The following is a 16611-nucleotide window of genomic DNA, read 5'->3' as shown; positions in this document are numbered from 1 at the left end:
GTGGTTATAAGTCGAGGACTAACTGTAAGGGTGTATTTTAACACAGCAGTCCTCAACCTTTCCAGCTTTGCAGACTGGCAACAGTGGCAGTGGTGGCAGCGGGAGGGGGGGAGGGGATGGTCTCACATACACGCCTACTACTTGCACAAATGGATCTTTGTGTTCTTACTTGCTGCTTGCGCAGACCAGTTCCCAACGAGCCACAGACTGGCTTTGGACTGGGAATTGAGGTTCCCTGTTTTAACAGATAACACAGGTTCCAGGTTGCATTTGTAGGTAATGCTCTGTTTCAAAGCTGGATATTTCTTTAAAGGGATTGAACTTCAAATAGAAAGAAGAAATTTAATTCTGCATACAAAAGTTGTCGTGGAAACCCCAGATACAGTAATTGGCAACCAGTCTGAATAATAGTGTGAATCACGGTGTGTGATTGTGGATCTATGAGAGCACTTTTAGAATAATGATTGATTCAAGAACATCTTTTCACTGGTAAAATGATAATGACATAAAACCTGTTCTGTTCCTTGCTAAAGATAATTGGTAATATATAGAGACACTAAGCTCTAGAAACTATAAACTGCTGAAATCTTGTTAAGCAGAAGCCCAAACCAAAAGGTCAAAATGCTTTGTCTTGAGAATCAATCTTCAATTGCATATTTTCGCTCCTCCCTCTCTTTCTATTTGGGTTTACAGTTACTGCCATTATTGTATAGAAAGTTAGCACCCAGCCCTCTCCTAGAAAAATGAAATATCCTGGGAAATATTGAAAAGGCAGAATATTATATTTCCCTGGTTGTGAAAAGAGAGAAACATGTTTTAAAGAAAAAAGTAGCTCCCTGCAGGTTCCTGCCCATCCCCCTTTGTCGATGGGCCATTAAGATGCCCGAGCCAGTCTATTCTACATAATAAAGAGTTCTCCCCTTCAGCTCCAGGGTGATGGGATTAAGGCATGATAGTATTAGCCCTTTACCCAACTCACCACATGGCATCTGAGAATTCAATCAAACTTGGGATTCAAAACATAGCCTAGAGAGTTGCATGGCCCCATGGGAGTCTGACAACCAATCAAAATACATTTCTTACACAGGAACAGGAAACAGAGGTGGGACAGATTATAAAAAGCAAGCCCCTTCCTCTTCGTTCTCCTCTCTTCTCTCTCCTTCTTCACCCAACATTGAAGCATGTGATCACCTTTTATGTTCAGGACTCAAGCCATGTGATCCTGTCCACCATTAAACCATCTTTCCAAGCAGCCTCCATGCCTCCAGTGTATTTTCCCCCACTTGGAGCCGAACCCAGAAGGACATTTCTTCCAACAATTGCATCAAGAATTTAAGACATAAAGTAGTTTTTTATAGATTGGAATATGAGAGGACTTTCCCAATCTTCAAAACAAGCCCTTAGTTTAAAATATCAGATATAATGTATTCCAATTATGTGATGGTGGATGGGAAAAGATGTTCCTCATTAGAAAACTCCCTTAAATTTTTTCTTCATGTTATACCATGAACAAGGCACTAATCTTTGAACCCTTTTCCATGAGATTTCCCACTGGTGAAAGAAAAAGCGGAGCTTATTGTGTGCCATTAAATTTTCTACTTATGATTAGATGGGTATGTGTAGAGAAGTGGTTCTCAACCTTCCCAATGCCATGATCCTTTAATACAGTTCCTCATGTGGTGGTGACCCCCAACCATAAAATTGGTGTCTTGATTCCTAAGACCATAGAAAATATGTGTTTTCCGATGGTCTTAGGTGACCCCTGTGAAAGGGTCATTCGACCCCCAAAGGTAAGGTGACCAACTTTTTTACAATGAAAAGGAGGACAAAACACGTTCTATTGTCCAAAATGCTAAGGTGACCAACTTTTTTACAATGAAAAGGAGGACAAATAAATTGGAAAAAATATATCGTAAATAAAAGAAATATTTTATTCATTGCAACAATAATACACTAAAATATGATATATGCATAATAAAAACATTTGCAACATTTTATATTGTAATTATGCTTACATGCCTGTTAATTATTATTTAAATGAGTACTTTTCCATTGAATTAATATTTTTTGTCAATGTATCATCTTCTAACAATATATTGGAAATATCTGAACAAGAAATATCCTTCATATTGAATTTTACGGCAAGTGCTGCAGCTAGAGTATCAACATTCAATCTCGATTTCTCACTTGTCGAAAAATCATTGGCAATTGAAAAAAACTCTTTCAACTGCTGCATTAGTTCCAGGGCAGCACAACGTAAATTGAACAAGTATAAATAAATGTTCACATGGAATATGTTCGTTTTTGAAATGGCTGAAAATATCCACCCATCTTTTATCAATTTCAATGTTGATTTTCCCATTGTATTAATTTTTTAGAATTTAAATATACATTCAGTCTTCTAATTTCTTCAAAGAGACAATTGTCGTCTATTTTAATGTCTAGCATTTCTTTAGATAAAAATTCAACACAAGATTCAATATCTGTTCAATATACTTGCGATGAAGTAAAAAAAAACACCATTAAAAACTGTTTAATAAAATACGTCACATAACGCGCAACAGATTAGCCTTCAAATATCGAAAAGGAGGACATGTAGGAGGACATTTTTCGAGGGAGGACAGAACTTACAAAAGAAGGACTGTCCTCCCTAAAGGAGGACGGTTGGTCACCTTACCAAAGGAGTCCCGACCCATAGGTTGAGAACCACCGGTGTAGAGATTATTAATTCAGAGTCATGCAGTTACAGTGACTATGAATCAAATTATGTTTTGCAAACATAAATTACAGCTTCACTAACTACAAAACCCAGATCTCAAAGTATAAAAGCAAGGAGAAGCTTGTCCCAAAGGTGCTTTTCAAAGAACCCAGCCAGGATGGGGAAAGTGGAAATGTTTTAAAATTAAAACAAACTTAGTGTGGCTTTTAAAATATCTGGTGACTTTACTATAGATAATATAGATAATAAACTTTAAGTGCTTTAAATTTATTTGCTTTTTAAAACAATCTAGTAGTCATCTGGACCAGCTGGCTGAATTGGATCTTGGGAAAATGCTATATTTTTATTTTATCTATACAATTTAGAGACCTCTCCACACCTGATGTCTCTGGGCAACTTACATCCAAATATAAAACAGAAAAGAAATCATAAGTGACACAAAGACAAACATGCAAAGAAATCCTATCCAACGGGAGCTCAACCTTCATCCTACCCAGGGCCCAGGAGAATAGCCAGATTTTTAATAGATTTCTAAATATTATCAAAATGGGAGGCATCCAGTTCTCTAATATGATAACATTCTAGAGGATAGGTGCCATGATAGAAATGGCATGCTCCCTGGGTCCTGCTAGATCACCCTGCTTAATCAATATGACCCAAAGCATGTCCACTGTCACCAGAAAGACAGAAACAACCAGGGACTGGCAACTCCTCAAATAGTCAGAGCCCATGCCATGAAGTTCTATATCCGTGATGGCGAACCTATGGCACGCAGAGCCATTTGTCAGGGAACGCGAGGCATTGTCCTGTCAGCTCCAGCGTGCATGCGCACGCTGACCAGCTGACTTTGTCTTTCATTTTTAGCCATTTTTCCCTGAAGCCTCCAGGAACCAACTTCCAGTTTGCGCGTTGGGTTGTGCTTCACAACAGTCAAGGATGGAAGAGTTCACTCAGGAGTGACACCGGCGAGGAAGGCGGTCAGGTTGGAGGGAGGCATAGCCAGAGCTCTCTGGAACAGGTAAAGAAGTGTGGGGAGGTGAAGGGGAGAAAGAAGAGAGAGCTCTGGACAGGAGCCACAGGGGGAGGAGGGTGGTGGCTCTTCTTTGCCCCTGCTCGGAGAAGGATTCTCCCAGTGCAAGGAGACCAAGAGAGGGAGGGCCAAGGTGGCTCCACACTAACCCAGAGACACCCTAAACCAGATTACTCTTGCCCTCAGGCAACAGCTTTGCCTCCTCTCCTCCTCAATCCCGGCAACGAAGCCCGCTCCTCCCTAGAGATTCACCCAAGGAAGGAGAGAGAGTGCCTGAATCCGCCAAGGTCCTTTTCCCTATGCTAGAACAAGCAGCAAGCACCAAGCCGCCACCCCTTCTGGGTTAGCCTTAAACTCCATTCCACACCGCCTGAGAAAAGGAGCTTTATTTTCTCGCTTGCGCTGGGGAGTGTTGCGGTCTATGCCCTTAACTGCTTCTTCTAGTTCGGGGGGAGCAGATCGACTGAGCCCGGCTCTCTTTCTCCTTCCTTGGGTGAATCTGGTGGGAGGAGCGGGCTTTGTTCCTGGGCTTGAGGAGGGGGGGGAGGCAGAACTGTTTCCTGAGGGCAAAAGAGATTTATAGTGTCTGGAGTTATGCAGTCACAGCCGGAGGAGTTTGAAAAGGCTATTTCAACACACGTCTGGAGAGGACAAAAGCAATTACCCAGTAGCTGACCAGATGATGGGAGCCTCCCAGACCAACTTTTGTAGCCAAACGTGAGTGAAAACCCCTCCTCCTTCCCTAGCAAAGGCTCTGCAATGTACTGGAGTGGACGTTTTTACTCCTTTCACACAGGAACAACTGAAATGACCCATTACCCTGCAGCTGAGCCACAGACAGAACCCCCACCAATATGGGGAAATCAATCCAGCCAGCAGAAAGGAGCTTGGGCAACATCTCCCCCTAGCCAGCCATGGCTGCAGCCTGTGAATCAAGCACCACTGGGGTGGGCTTTCTTCCCAGGTCATGGATTGGAGAGAAAGCAGTGGCTGCCTGCTTGGCCACCAACATGGGAAAATCAATCCAGCCAACAGAAAGAGGCTTGGCCCACATCTTCTCCTAGTCAGCCACCGATGTTTGGGCTGCAGCCTCTGAATCAACCATCACTGAGGGGTTTTCTTTCCAGGTCATGGATGGGAGAGATGCCAGTGGGCACTTGCCTTCCCTCAGCAGATGGCACCATGTCAAACAACTGGGCAGGGACCAACCCAGGGATTGACCTCCCCACTGAGTCCAGTCCCACATGCAATGCCCCAATAGGCTCTTACCCCACCTTCTGATAATGGCAGAATGAGGGAGAAGCTGCAGGTTGGATAGCAGAACAATGTGATGAGGTGGTTCTTAAGTTTAGAGATGCAATTGGGTTCCTTCCCTCGGGGGGGGGGCAATAAAATGCCACCATTTCTGTCCACCTGGCTACAGAGAGTCAGAGTGCCTGGCTCCAGCCTCAATATCACAAACATGCATCCAGTGCGGTAAAGAGAAGGTCCCAGAAGCCACCAGAAAAGAGCCATCTGGGTCAACAACCTCAGAAAGCTGATCCCCAAGGCGATGAAAAGTCCAACCAATGGGGAAACCTTGGAGGAAGAGAATAGTGTAGACAACCCAATGGTGAGTGCAACCGTCCGTCCCTTCGCCTCCCAAGCCAAGCTCCAAGTACCCAAAATGGGGGTGGAAGGAGAAGTTGAAGCAGTCATGGACACCGGCTGCACCCGATGCTTAATCAGCATGTCGATGGTAAAGCAATTAGGCATATGCACAAGACCTCTAGCCCATCCCATTCAGGTTGACCAGGTAGATGGAATGCTAATTGGGGGACGGGGGGCACGCTAATGACCGAACTGATAAAGTTACAAATAGGCTGCCACTATGAGCTCCTCAGATTCATTGTGGCTGCAAAGATGCAGGAATTAATTATCTTGGGCTTGCTTGGCTTGACAAGTGGATGCCTATGATAAAGTGTGAAGACGGCGATAGGAAATTGATGATCGCATTTGGGCCACTACTACCGGTGGAGCCAAAGGGCCAGCCAGGGATGATTGAACCCAAGAACCTAGAACCTGCACCACCTGCAGCAGAGACAAAACCCCTAGGTATCCAACAAGTACCAAAAAACCGATGTTTTGTCGAGAAAACCGCAGTATGAAAGTAAGAAGAGAGAAGTTGTTCACCCCATCCTTTCTTCCTCCCACCAAAAGGCGGCTCAAGTCACCATCCGAAGCCAGGATAAACTGACGACAGTGATGAATCGGCACTCCCAGCAGACCCATGGCTCAACAATAATAAGGACATCCTAATGATGAAAGATGGTTTAGCCTGGAAGGGGTACAAACTGTATGTCCCCGCGGGGTTGAAGCTGGAAGTTCTACAGTGAGCCATGAGACGAAACTAGGAGGCCACTTTGGATTCCTAAAAATGCTCCACCTTGCCAGGCGTCAATTTTGGTGGCCAAAGATGAAATTGGAAGTGGAAGATTACACGAAAAGCTGTGCTACTTGCACAACTATGAAAACATGGCTGGGGAAGCCCCCTGGACTGCTACGAGTGGCCAGCCCTAGACGACCATGGGAAGATATTGCAATGGACTTCATCGTCGAGCTCCCAGACAACAGTGGGAATAGAATAATTTGGACAGTTATTGATTTGTTTTCCAAGCAGGCACATTTCATCGCTTGCTCAGGGTTGCCGTCTGCAAAGAAATTAGCGAAAATGTTTGTGGAACACATTTATCACCTGCACGGAGTGCCCCAGAGGATCATTTCAGATCGCGGAGTCCAGTTCACCACCAAGTTCTGGAGAGAGTTCCTGAGGTCCATTGGGTCCACACAAGGATTGAGATCAGCGTTTCATCCCAGCATGAACGGCGCAGCGGAGAGGGCCAATGCGATGGTGGAACAATACATACGGAGTTATGTGGACTATCAACAAGACAACTGGTCGGACTTGCTACCCTTCGCCGAAGTGGTGTACAAGAACGCGGTCCACAGCAGCACTGGATTAACTCCTTTCCAAATTACCAGTGGCATGGAATTTGTTCCCATGCCTGAGCTGCCTAGAGAACCTCCTTCCTCTATGTCTTTAACTGAATGGATGGACACGCTGAAGAAAGGATGGGAAAATACAAAGAAAACTCTAGTGGATGTGGCAGAAGCCTACAAGAAGCAAGCTGATAAACACCACTCGCTCCAACCCCACTTTCGTGTGGGGGACAAAGTTTTCATATCTACCAAATACATAAGATTAAGAATGCCTAGCAAGAAATTTGGCCCAAAATTTCTAGGTCCATTCCCAATAGGGAAAATAATTAACCCAGTTACAGTTCAACTCAGTCTACACAGAATTCTAAGGAAAAATTGCCCAGTATTTCATTGTAGCTTGTTGAAGCCAGTAATTGGGTCCAGTATAAGACCGTCCACCCAAGCTTCCTCTCCTCCTGTAGTGATGGAAGGGGAGACACATTATGAGGTGAAAAAATCTTAGACAGGCTGTATAGGGGTCACTTACAGTATTTAGTGCATTGGAACAGTTACCCTTCATCCGAAGCTACTCACAAATACCCCACATATGACCATGTGTATGTCATAGGACAATATGTCGCCTAATTCTTCAGTACAAACCATCTTGGATATAGAGTTGGAATTATCACTTCTTTGTAGACCAGATGCTCATCTCTGCTGAATACATTCACCCATCTGTAGAAAATATGCTGGATATCTTTATCTTGTAGAGTTATAATGGTGAAACTATAACTTATTATTTGCTTGTCCCAGGTTTGTGTATTGTATCATTGTCCTAACCAGCTTTCCTGAGTTCTTCAGATCTTCAACTTTGGAGAAACTACACTGCGGAAATAACACTGCTACCTCTTTTCAGTGTTGTATACATTTTGTTTAAGATGTTTTAAGTAACTTTTTGAAATGAAGCCAGAAGGGAATTAAACTGAAGGGAAGTAATTTCTGGCAGACTGCAATTTGATCATCATGAATCTCCTATGCCTATTAAAGCTACAGCTTAGCATTTGTTTGAATGGCAAACACTGCTGGCAACATTTGAGATGTTGTGACAAGGCTTTGGAAGGCCAAGACCTCTGTGTTCTACAAAAGTAAGCAAAAAAAACAAAACAAAAATAGTGTCAGTGTTCCAAATATCATGCAGAGTCCAAGTTAGAGCTATCCTTAAAGTTTCAATTTAATAAAACAGATACGTTGGCATCGAACTGCGGAATCCCAAATCTGAAAACTTCCTGGGATTCCACCCAGTTGAAAGTTCATGATCTTTTCCCCACACCCATAAATCCATCACATGGTCCAATCTTCTTCGGCCACGCTAGCATCTCCATCCAGCTGGTTCCGGTCAGGTGCAGAGGTGCGGAGACAAAATATGACCTTGGCTTCTATAAAGGAATGACAACAACACCTTCCACAACTCTACTCCTTTCTATTCCCCCTTCCCAACTACTACACTAATGAAACAGCATAGTGAATTAATAGAAAGGGTGGCAGGCCAAAGATCCTAAAAGGAACATAACTACAGGCCTGACAAATAGTTTATACCTAGTATCTATTGCAACCTCACCTATAAAAGAGAAGTCTCTTATAAGCAGAAAAACCAGTATGCCAGGAAGTAAGGATGTTTCTGTGAGATTATTCAACACTGATGCATAATTAAGACACTATCAACCTGGAGGTGCTTTTCAAGCCATTATTTTCTGATAAACCTAAATGTTGGTGTTGCCAACATTACCAGAAAAGGTAGTCCTACTTCCTTGGGTTGTTTCAAAATTAGGATTATATTCCCTGAGTGTGCATAACAAAAGCAGAGGCGAAGGGCAGGGCACGCCTAATGCACTGACTCTACTTGAGATGACAGCATAATCTTTGCCTTAGTTTTGGTAATTCTCACATCAGAAATATCCCAGGTCAGAGAAGACTGCAGCAAAGAGAGAAATCTGTTCTTATGTTATGTCAATGCATGATTTATTAAGCTGTGACACTTAATAAAATGATTGGACCTGCCCAACATACTAAGCTATCTACCAAATTCTAAAACATGTAGTGGTTGAGTTTACATTAAGCCAAATCCAAACAAGCTAACATACAATTTAGTAAAGTGTATAAATCCAGTGCTGAATATTTAACTTAAGGGTTTATGTGTACTATTACTTTATGAAAGCACTGCAACAATATAATTTTCAACACTATTCAGCTTCTGATCTAATATTATTTTTGCATAAAGCAATTTATGCTTTATATTCTTATATAACAAAAACTGGTTCCACATATAATAAAAAGAAACTTAATTGGATTAGGTTCAGAAACATTGCATCTGAAATTCCCTAGACCTGATGGATAGGTTTGCTATTAGTTAAGTTTTTGCAGATGAATTATGCAGGAACATATACTCTCACTAACAGGGATACACAGTTAACTCGGAGCTGTGTAAATTCTTTATTGAAACAATGTTTATATTATATCATAGAGGCTAACAAGTACCAAGCTGCCACATCTGTTGGTTCTTCTTTTTCTGACAACACAAGATTGTGTGTGTGTGTGTGTATATATATACATATATATATCAGTGCATCATACTCTTTTGTCTATGGAGATCCTAAGTCATCCAGGTCATGCTTGTTCCAAAGGTTCTTGGATGGGATGCAAAACGTCTTCAAAGAAAAACAAGAAAATCCAGTTGTCTCTTGAAAAAGTGCCTTTGGGATAATCATGTTCTTTATATTCCTCCTTTTAACTGCAATTTATCAAACCAACCACCTCAATTCCTGAACTTACACAGCTTTCTAAATCATAATATTGTGTATTCAGTTTTGTTTTAGAAACTTTGCTCAACCCAGTCACTGAAAAATATAGAGTAATGTTGGGACATACATACAATCCAGAGGTGGATTCCTACCTATTTGGTCCGGTTCGGACGAATAGGTAGTAACTTCAGCAGATGCGTGACCGTACCGGTACTATCCTCGGTGGCAGCGCCATCTTGGTTTTCTGTTCTGCACATGCGCAGAACAATCTTCATGGAAAAATGTAATTTCTCCCTTTTTTTTACTGTTGTGTGCATGCACAGACTATTTTAAGTGCAAATGCCCCGCTCACCCGCCCCATTTTGGCTTCCAGCAGGCTTTAGGAATACCTGCTAGGCCCAAAATAGAGCGTGGGGCAGGGTGGGGCAGACCCATTTTGGCTCCCAGCAGGCTTCAGGGAGGCCCAAAATAGAGTGGGGGAGGGGCTAGCGAGCCTCCCTGCAGCCCCCTAGGAGCAAAAGCAGGGGGGCTTCAAGAGAGAAAGAAATTGTCACCATTTGGAGATCCTCAAGTGCATGTAGCAGAGGTCTGCAAACTTGGCAACTTTAAGACTGTGGACTTCAACTCCCAGAATTCAGCTCTGCTGGCTGGAGAATTCTGGGAGTTGAAGTCCACAAGTCTTAAAGTTGACAAGTTTGCAGACCTCTGGCATGGAGTTGAGAGCTTATTGAAAGTGTGGCTAGCTATCCTTGCTCAGGCTAAGCTAATCAATAGTGGAAGGAAGGGAGGGAGGGAGGGAGAGAGAGAAAAAGGAGAGGAAGGAAGGACCACAAACCTGACACTAGACACAGCTACAAAGGATGCTTTGAAACAGCACAGCATCCAGGGCTGGAAGGGAGCTAAGAGGTCATCTAGTCCAACCCACTGCTGCATCAGGAGACCTTGTATCATCTTGGTTATTTTAGTGCCTCTAACACAGAGGAGAAATTCCCAGAAATCCCCAGGCATTTCCAACCTCTCCCCCCTAGTAAAAAAAAAAACCCAAAGCAAAAACTTCATGCAGTATTAAAAAGAATAGAAAAGGGGGCTGTTGTGTATTGCTTAATGGACTGCTAAATTGGCAAAATGGATGGCTAAATTGGCTATGCCCAGCCAGTCACATGACCACCAAACCACTCCCACCCAGTCAATGACTGCCAAGCCACACCCACAAAATAAGCCATGCCCACAGAACCGGTAGTAATTTTTTTTGAAACCTACCACTGATCAGAACATCTTCTTTTAACCTTTTGTTTCTTATATGCTTAATTCTTTCCATATCATCTTCTTCTTTTTTCATTCTAGGTAAAGGGAATTAAAAGTGGCAACCAAAGAAGAACTCTTAGGAATCATGGAAGGAAAGCCCTGAAAAGTCTCCAGAGAATTTTGCCTTCCACACTGAGTTGACACCAAGTTATTGCCCAAAATAAAATCTCAATAAATAATAGAACAATCATAGAAAAAATTCTGGAATACATAGATATGGGAGTGATATAGTCTGAACTTACTATAAAAAGTTGAATGAATGAGTGTTTTCCATTTTGGACCAGAAAAGGGAAACAATGGTCTTTAGATGTTTCTTCTCTGTCTCTGCTTGTCTTTTAAAGCAACCATATAAAATAAGAGGTGAAAGAGAAAGAGAATGACAGAGAATGAAAAAATGAGAAAAATGTGAATTTAAAAAAGAAAATATATCGGGACTCAAATATTTACCCATTGTATTAAACTGTAACATGGTTTTAGTTTGGTTTAATATAATATAATGCAAACCAGACATTCTGATTTTAAACCATTGTTTATGGTTATAGATATCACGGGTGGGTTTCAATTTTTTTTTACTACCAGTTCTGTGGGCGTGGCTAGGTGGGGGGACATATAACTGAGTGGGCATGGCCAACTTGACGTCACTCACGCACACTCAGTCACATGGCCCCCATCTAGCCACACCCACAGAACCACAAAAAATTATGTTTTGCCAGCAGGGAGGCTGGCAAAGAAGCCTTCCTTTCCCTGGAGGAAGGAGGTAGGATAGCAAGCCCGGGTGGCATCTCTGCCTTCTTCCTGCAAGAGCTGGCTTGTGGGACAGCCAGCCTCTGCCGCCACTGCACCCTTCCCATTTCGCCTCCCACGAGACTGGGTGTGGCGGGACCTACAGCAAGGATACGTCCATGTTTACTATTACTACCATCACCACCAGCAAAAGCGGTTGCGGCTGCTCTCTGCTTCTGTGGGTGTGGCTGCTCTCTGCTCCACGTGCTTTGCAACCTGGAGACAGCCACTGAAGTGGCGCTTCGCTTGCTGCAGCTTGGACACCGGGGATGCAGGAGTAGCACTGTCTGGGTTTGGGGGAAGGTAGCAATGACAGCCCGGCCCTGGCCGCCTTCCCCCAAACCCGAAGATGCTCTGAGACAGTCCCATTGCCCTGGCCACACCCAGTGGGCGCTGAGTCGGTAAGCAGCTCATGCACCTCCGTCATGTGACCTTTATAAACAGAAATTAACCATCTTCTTTTAAACTTTCCATTTCAATGAGAATTTTTTTAAAATTTATTAAATTCTCATTGAAATGGAAAGTTTAAAAGAAGATGGTTAATTTCTGTTTATAAATTGGCAGCCGGCTTGGAAAATATCCTCAGGAGCTGAGAGGACCGAGCGCGGCAGGCTGAAAGGGAAGCTGCGCCCCTCACCCACCAGGCACTCCCTCCTCTTCTTGCCTCTCCCCCCTGCCCTGGCCAGAGTGGTCACATGGAGGTGGTGCGTGGGATGCTGACTGACCCAGTACCTGCCTGGATGTGGCAGAGTGATGGGGCTGCCCTGGAGGGTCTCCCGGCCAGAAAGGGGCACCAGGAAAAAGCAGGGCCATTGAAGGGCCAACTGCAGCCAACAATGGGGCACAAAGGAGCGGCTGCCCAGCAGAGCCAGGAGCATCCCCAGGTCGGTGGGTGGCTTGAAGGGACCCCTGCTTGAAGGAATGGGTGCCAGGGGTCTTCCTGCCGCCAAGCTGCCCCGACAAAGTGTCCAAGCCTGGGCTTCTGCGGAATCCTGGGGGCAAAGCATTGCTTCCTAACTTAAGAAGAGAGCCAGGAAAGGCGAGGCTGAGCTGCAATGCTCCTGAAAAGGCTGCCCGGTGGGCAAGGTCCACACCTAAAAGCCCTGGCAGACCCGGGCTGAGCCTCGTGACAGTGGTGAGTTGGGTTTCCCAGAAGGGAAGCCTCCGGGCAGCTCGGGGACAACTCAGCGAAGCCTCTCGAGACCCTTCTTGGGAAAGCGGCGAGTGAGCAGGTGGGCGGTGGCGAGCGGCAAGGGAAGTGAGCTCCGGGTCAGCATTTCTGCCTCCTTTCTCTGAGAGCAGGCTTGGGGGATGGCCAGTTCCCCCCCCCGCTGCACCCTCACCTTCTACCCGGACCCTCTGCCAGCAGGGCACCTTCCATTTTGCCTCGCTTTCCCTGCTGCTCGCTTTCCCTTGGAGGAAGGAGGAAGGGATGCCAGCCCAGGGCTCGTTTCCCTTGCTGCTTGCTGCCGCCACCCCTGCCAAATGGAGCATTGGAGGCCAGGCTGGTCCCGGCTGCTCGCCCGCTCACTTGCCACTTTCCTATCCAGCTGTCCAGCTAACCAGATGGAGCCCGGTTTGTAGCCTGCGGGGAGGGGGGAGCTAGGCTAGCACAAATGCTGCTTACCTGTGTGTAGGCAGGAGGAGTCAGTTCTGTGGACCCACATGGTGAAGGTGAGGCAGGGCGAGCATCAGAGCTGGTGGGAGTGGCCAGCCAATACAATAAAAATTTAAGCAAAACCCAAGATGGTGGCGCCTACAGCTGATAACTGGTTCAGGGAAATGGCAGGCCTTGGTCGCTACTGGTTCCAGTGACCCAGGCCACCAAGTTACTACCAATTCAGTCGAACCAGAACACACCTCTAATAGATATGTATGAAGCCATCCAATTATGAGTTCCTCAAAAAATCATGGTTTAAATTATGGTCACATGAGAAGTAGTTCCTAGACTTGCTGATTTGCCCCCTTTAAAAAAAAGTTGAATTCCTTTACTTTCATATAAAGTAGCTGGTCAAGGTGATCACCTCTTTTCAACATAATATGTAGTTTATTGCTGCAAACTACAAAACCTAGGAGGAACAATTCTTAATATTAAAACATAGTGTTTGCCATAGCATTTATGTTATACAGTTGACTTTAAATAATGAATAGCAATCCATTCAGTTTTTCTGCAGTTACTAAATGCAGAAATTCTACTTTCTGTGAATCTAAACTACAGGTGAAACTCGAAAAATTAGAATATTGTGCAAACGTTCATTTATTTCAGTAATGCAACTTAAAAGGTAAAACTAATATAGGAGATAGACTCATTACATGCAAAGCAAGATAGTTCAAGCTGTGATTTGTCATAATTGTGATGATTATGGCTTACAGCTCATGAAAACCCCAAATCCACAATCTCAGAAAATTAGAATATTGTGAAAAGGTGCAATATTCTAGGCTCAAAGTGTCCCACTCTAATCAGCTAATTAAGCCATAGCACCTGCAAAGGGTTCCTGGGCCTTTAAATGGTCTCTCAGTCTGGTTCAGTAGGAATCACAATCATGGGAAAGACTGCTGACCTGACAGTTGTGCAGAAAACCATCATTGACACCCTCCATAAGGAGGGAAAGCCTCAAAAGGTAATTGCAAAAGAAGTTGGATGTTCCCAAAGTGCTGTATCAAAGCACATTAATGGAAAGTTATGTGGAAGGGAAAAGTGTGGAAGAAAAAGGTGCACAAGCAGCAGGGATGACCGCAGCTTGGAGAGGATTGTCAGGAAAAGGCCATTCAAAATTGTTGGGGACTTTCACAAGGAGTGGACTGAGGCTGGAGTCAGTGCATCAAGAGCCACCACACACAGACGGATCCTGGACATGGGCTTCAAATGTCGTATTCCTCTTGTCAAGCCGCTCCTGAACAACAAACATCAGAAGTGTCTTACCTGGGCTAAAGAAAAACAGACCTGGTCTGTTGCTCAGTGGTCCAAAGTCCTCTTTTCTGATGAGAGAAACTTTTGCATCTCATTTGGAAACCAAGGACCCAGAGTGTGGAAGAATGGAGAGGCACACACTGCACGATGCTTGAAGTCCAATGTGAAGTTGGACTTCAGACAAATCAATCAATAATTAACTGTTTAGAAATACTGACATACCTTAAATTGAGATGTTTCCAAAATACAAAGAAAGCTTTTCTAAAAGGGCTTAAGAGGGATGAAAAAGATCCATGAATTAATAAGTTTATACTGCAGAAATCACTGGCCAAGAAAGTGGAAAACAGGGTAAGACCATCTGAAGTCCAACATTTCATGGATGTATCTATTGCATTGATTGAGATATCCCCAAATTACATAGTGTGTCCATAACTTAACCATTAGCAAAATTTAAACCATGACTTGTGTATTTTTTTTATTGTGAAGCCAAGGAAGGCACCTCTTCTTTGGTTTCCAATATTACATTTTAGAATTCTGAGGCCCTATCTGGAAACCAGCAAATATTTATGTACACACACACACATACCAAAGAAATAACTTTCATTTCTATTTGATTAATTTTGCATATGTTTAAGTTTTTATTTAATTGCTATTTAATGCCACTGTATTTTGTATACTGTACATCTTGCCAGAGCAGTGCAATAAATTGATATTTACGTAGAAGCTCTTGCTCTCATGAGCTTGGTTGTAAAAAAATATTGAATGAAAAAAATTCAAATTGTTTTCATTATGAGAAAGCAGCTCGTATATTACCAAATATTAACAACTGCAGCTGAATCTAAACATATTTATTCAACTTCAGAGTTCCTTTATAGCTGGTATCTCTTGCCAATCATATGCAATAATAAACTGCTCCCCCTTTTTCTTCAGTCTTGGATACGGTCTTCTTTCTTGTCCATTGTTTCTGGTCTTGCTAGCTTCAGTTCTCACATATTCCTAGTTATTTACAGATAGAGGCTCCAGTCTACAAAAGTTTATACTCTATGAAATTAATTCATTTTCAAATTTCACAAAACTCTTGAAAACTAATCTTATTTCAATTTCTGAATAGGTATTTTCCTTATTCAATCAGGAGAACATTCTGGACATAATATAGTTGTATTTCAGCAAAGTATTTGACAAAGTGCCCCATTCCAATTAGCAAATTGGGTTGGCTGACTGCATGGCATAGATGAACCAGCAATTCAGCACAACATATGCAATTTTAGACTCCATGCCTGAATTAAGAGTTCCAATATATTCTCCTTCAGTCACAGCTCAACAACAATTACTGTTCCAATTTGGGGGATAACATTTTATGAAAGATATGGAGAATTAAGGGAAGAAAAATCCAGAATCATCTAGAAATCAAAATTAAATCTTAACAAGATAGACTGAGATAACTAAGCATGTTTAGCCTTTGAAAAATATGACAATAGGAACATAAGACTACCATTCAGACACCTGAAGGATGTCAAAACATGTTTCCTATTGACTCAAAAGGCAACTGGAACAATATCTTATTTTACAAGACAGACTCCAGCAGAAAAATATCCCAATCACGAAGTAGTTTGACAAAGGAAATGGTGAAGTCCACCACACAAGGAATATGTATTACATAATGATAGCCATGAATACATATACAATGATGTGAAAAATGTGTGGTGCCTGATATCCTTCAAAAATGAGATTTTAACATTTTGTATGTGTGCTTCACTTTTGCTCCCTTTTAAAATACCTACATTCTTTTGAAGTTGTGAACATATCCTTATTGCTTTCAACAGTTTGTCCAAAGATGAAGTCTTCAATTTTATATCCAACTATACCTATGAACTCTCATGGAAATTGGTAGTGCATAGAAATATTTAATGTAGAATTGCACTTTTATTTTTGTCTTGCTATATTTCATTGCTTCTGTATTTATTCAAGCTAAAGAGTATAAGAAAACAATTATCTTTGGGGGAAATTGTGAATTTAAAATACTGCAGAGTATTTGCAACCTGCCCAAAGTAAGGTGAGATGTGTGGTAAAGAAATTTGATAAGTAAGGTTCAGATTATGTAACTTAA

Source organism: Natrix helvetica, assembly GCF_964273705.1.
Source record: "Natrix helvetica genome assembly, chromosome: 7".
NCBI lineage: Eukaryota > Metazoa > Chordata > Lepidosauria > Squamata > Natricidae > Natrix > Natrix helvetica.
This window is presented reverse-complemented; position numbering follows the sequence as displayed.